Source organism: Peromyscus leucopus, unplaced genomic scaffold (genome assembly GCF_004664715.2).
Source record: "Peromyscus leucopus breed LL Stock unplaced genomic scaffold, UCI_PerLeu_2.1 scaffold_131, whole genome shotgun sequence".
Classification (NCBI taxonomy): Eukaryota; Metazoa; Chordata; class Mammalia; order Rodentia; family Cricetidae; genus Peromyscus; species Peromyscus leucopus.
The window spans coordinates 326,604-331,544 of record NW_023504457.1 but is presented as its reverse complement, the minus strand read 5'-3'; positions in this window follow the sequence as shown (position 1 = coordinate 331,544).

Below are 4,941 nucleotides of genomic sequence, written 5' to 3'. Positions count from 1 at the left end.
GGCCGAATAAAATTCCATTGTGATCTGTACTAGATCTTCCTTATCCATTTATCTAGGCTGGCCACATTTCTGAGCTATTGTGAATAATAATAATAATAATAATAATAATAATAATATAATAACCAGTAATAATCATGGGTGTCTATTTCTGCTGTATGCTGACTTAGAGAACTATGGACCTTATACAAGATATGATATGGCTTTGCTACATGGTAGTTCTATTTTCATTTTATTTTTTGAGAAACCTTATGGTACCCTTTTCATCCCCTAGTAGATCAGTCTTCCCCTGCCTACCCCTGTTGTGGAATATTAAGGTGTGTTATATTCATTTATGCTATGGGATATTTGTTAATGATGCAAAGATGTGTTGCATTCTTTTATGTTGCATTTGTTTAACTATGTGAAGCTGTGTTACGGTGCCTGTTTAAAACTCACGACTGTCCAATAAAGAGCTGAATGGCCAATAGTTAGGTAAAAGAGAGAAATAGGTGGGGCTGGTGGGAGGAGAGAAAATCTAGGGAAGGAGAGGACACCAGGGGCCAGCCTACCTAGCCAACAGTAAGAAGAAATAAAGAGTATAGAATAAAGAAAGGTAAAAAGCCCAGAGTCAAAACATAAAGAGAAATGGGATAATTTAAGTTAGAAAAAAGCTAGAAACAATCCAAGCTAAGGCTGGGCATTCAAAAGTAAGAATAGTCTCCATGTATTTATTTGGGAGCTGGGTGGTAGGCCCCAAGAATAAAAAAAAAATCAACTACACACCCCCTTTGAAGTAATTATTGATAATAGTGAGTTTCCTGAAGGAGCCAGCTTAAATACATTTTAAAAAAAATCTGTAGTGAAAAGACACATATGTCAAAAACAGTGTATGAACTGGATCTCTCACATATAGAGAATGGGAACTTGATTACAGGCCTACTTGAGTGCAAAACAGAAGAGCCGGCAAGCCCCCACCCTGCTTTTCGGAATTTTCCTTTTTTGGTACCATCTCTTTTAGCCCCATTCTGAGCCTCCACTTGGTAATTTTTTTAGGGTTCCTGCCATGGTGGAAATGCTTTTGTCCTCTCATCCCCCTCCCCCTGCATTCTCATGTTCCCAAGATGACAGCTTGCAGAATTTGAATGGTGAGTAGGACAGGAGGGTAGGACCCTAGGGTATTAGTGTCCTTATAAAAGAAGCACCAGGTCACCTCTGCCTCCTCCTCAGTATAAGGCTACATCAGGAGGCATTCTCAATCAGGAGAGTTTGCCCTCAGCAGACATTGAACCTACCAGCACCCAGATCTGTGCTTCTGAGACTCCCGGAATGTGAGAAATAGTCTTTATTATTTAGAAGTCATGATTTTTTTCAAGTGTCCTGACAGCTCTAAGCCAGTCTCTTCCTAGCAGTTCTATCACAGTCACCAGTGAGGGAGTTTCGAGTACTTTGCTTTTCCACCTTTTCAAATTTCATATACCGTTATCATGTTGGCTAACAAGTCAATGAATGGATCCCCTAAAAATATCACCTAGGGTATTTATGTTTGTTAATATTCCACTCTTACCTGCATTTTTAACAAATGAATTCTTCAGAGGTAACACCTAACTATGAAAAAGCAAGTGTGTAATGTGAAAATTTCAGAGGCTTTGGAGACAGGCCTACACTAAAACCTTTCCATTCACCCTATAAATTGCCAGACAGTTCTATCTATCTATCTATCTATCTATCTATCTATCTATCTATCTATATCTATATCTATCTATGCATCTATGTACCTATGTATCTATGTATCTATTTATCCATCCATCCATTTCTGAATCTCTATCTCTGTGTGTATACATACATACATATATATATATATACACAGATGTATACAGATATTTGTATGTGCATGCTTTCTACAAAATTACATTTTGTTTAATTTGTGTGTTGTGTGTGTGTGTGTATGCATGCGTGTGTTTGTGGATGCATGTGTGGAAGTCATAGAACAACCTTTGCCTTTCACTTGTTTAAGACATGTCTCTTTGCTGTTTTGCAGATGCATTCATCAGGCTAGCTGACTCTCAAGTTGCTGGTCCTGGGAAATTGAACTTTAGGTTCAACCTGTACAGCAAACCTACTGAGCCAACTCTGTAGAGGTATTTGCTCTGCCCATGACCTTAGGCTATAAGGCCCAAAGGAGGTGGTGCTTCCTGCCATTGTACATGACCTCTTATAAGGGGTTGGAGAGGGTCACATGCCTTCTCCCTCTCCCTGCTCCTGCTTGCGAGATGGATTCTCACTTAGTCAGATCAGAGGACGACTTCTGTTGTCTACTCTGTTCTGTAATCTTGAGTGTATTTCCTCAATTTATATCTTAATAAATTCTGCTACCCATTTAATAGACTCATGTGGATTGATTGTAATACATCTCCCTAGAACCATGCCAAATAGTTCAAGCTGAACAAACACTTATCTTTTAATAGGGATAAATGCTATTTGCACCTTTGTCTGCTTAAAAAAATTAGGTTTATTTATTTTATTTTGTGTGCGTGAATGTTTTGCCTGCATGCATGTATGTGTGCCACATGCATGCCTTTGGGTCTCTTAGAACTGGGATTATGGATTGTTGTGAGCCACCATGTGGGTGCTGGGAATTGGACCTGGGTTCTCTGCAAGAGCAACAGGTGTTCTTAACAGGTGACATCTCTCCAGCTCCCTTTGTTTGCTTTTTTTTTTTAAAATAACAAAGTTTTGCCTCAAGTTTATTTGTGAAAAACAGCACAGGATACCAACCACCTACCAATAGTTTGGAGGTTCATACCAGCCCATCTGTCTTCACTTTGGCAGATGGCCTTTTCTATTGAGCCTTCACAGGGGCCTGGGAGTCTGAGCTGGAGCTGCTGTCCCTGCTTGGTTTGAGCCTTGGCCTTTGTTGGCTGAGCCTGCCGCGCTTGGCCATGTAGCCACCAATCCATGTCTCAAGCTTGGGGTGGCTGATGAAAGCAAGTCGGGGGAGTTTGTGTTTGGGACCGTTTGGCTTCACAAGGGCTTTGACGGCCTCTACACATGCACTCACTGCCTTCACATTGTCTGCCTGCGTCTTCTTGTGCTTCTTGGCGAAATGCATGTTCCTCAGGTACTTGGGGTCAACTCCCTTAAGAGATTCTACCTTTGTGATCGGAGTTTCTTAATGACATTTCTGTGCCATTTGGGAACTGATTATGTGTGGTGTGGTTTGTGGACCTGATCATGCTGGCACAGTAACTCACAGTTCCCAAAGTACCTGGGACCAAAAGAGAAAAACACCCCACTGTCTGCTTTTAATATTTTTTTTTTTGTGTGTGTGTACCTCTACACACCATTACACACATGTACACGAGAGGGGACAACTTTCTGGAGCAACTCTCTCTTGTCACTATGTTTTTGAGGATCCAATTTAGGTCATTAGACTCATGTTGCAAGCTTTTTGTCTCTGTCTGACTTCCTTTGTGTCTTTTGAGACAGGGTCTCATTATGTGACCCAGGCTGTCCTGAGACTCACTGAGTAGAACTCATTCAGCTGGCCTAAACCTCAAGGCAGCTCTCTAGAGCAGCCTCCCAAGTGCCAGCATTGTAGGGATGTGCTACAGTTTTTTGCCTATTTGTTTCTTAATTCATGTGGTATTTAGAAATTCCTTTCTAGATGCTTAGTGTATTTTATTGCTGTATTTTGAAGTTGAATGTGGGGACAGTTTCCTAGAGAGCTTTAAACTAAGCGGAGCAAACTTGTAGCAGATCTGCAAGTCTCCTCTTCCTAGTGACTTATCTGTCTTTAAGCCTGTAAAGATCCCCAGGGGAAAGGCCCCTGCCCAGAGCATCAATTTCTTTTGGGTTCATAGTCTGAGCTCCTAAAATGGCCCAAATGCAATCTGAAGAGGAGAGGCAGTCATCTAATTCATTTTGCTCTCAGAGCAGAGAAGTGTAGTATGTGATTACAGATGGAGCCTTTAGGAGAGCAATAAAAATAGCTCTGACAGCCATTTCCAATAAAAAATAATTTTTCATTGGGCAGAATAGCCAATCAATGAAGACACTCTTGGAGCCCTTGTTTGGCAGTGTGTTTAGAGATATTAAGTCTCCAAAGCAGGCATGGAGAGGGCTATGTGATTGATGCAGTACAAAATCCATATGCCTCATTTTAAGAGAAGTGTCTTATGATCTTTAAGTTTCAAAATAAGATTTCCCTTAAAATCTTTTTCTAAATAAGAATCGACAGAATGATGGTTCTCCCACCTCGGGCTCTTGTGAGGGTGTCATTTTTTTTTTTTCACTAAAAGCCATTTTAGTATAAAGGGATTGAAATTGTAATAACTGTGGCTTAGGAGCTATTCATAGGGCTGTAAGGATTTCTTTATACTTTTAGTACCGAGGTTCTGTTTCTTCACTGATAAGGCAGGAATTGGGAAGTAGAGAGATTGTGAAAAGTTTACACAAGCAAGTTTTATTATAATTGATATTTGTATTAAATTAAATAGGAAGAGTGTTGCACTAATTCTGCATTTGTGCTCCTGAACATTTCTTTGCTTTAAACAACACACTTTTAAATCCTTAGTATTGTATCTTGTTGTGGCCAGGCATTCTTCCTGGTGAAGCTGTAATAAAGCTTTTCGCCTCTATTCATTTGAATGTAAATTCATTCTGAGGCTTAGTGAATACATTGATTTTATGTTTGATGGAGATTAATGGTTTAACAAAATGATAATATGGATTGCTGTCTCTAATTTCTACATTATTATTGGATTTAACTGCCTTTTTAACCCACACAGAGTCTTTAAATATTTTCTTTTTTTTGTTGCAGACAATGTTAAATAAAAACATATAATGATAATGACAAACCAGGCATGTTAAGAAAACAAAATTCAGATTGTGTGGAGAAGACTAGAGCCGACTGCGAAGCACCTGTAGAGTGTTTCACATTCTGATTGGTTGCATTTGTTACTT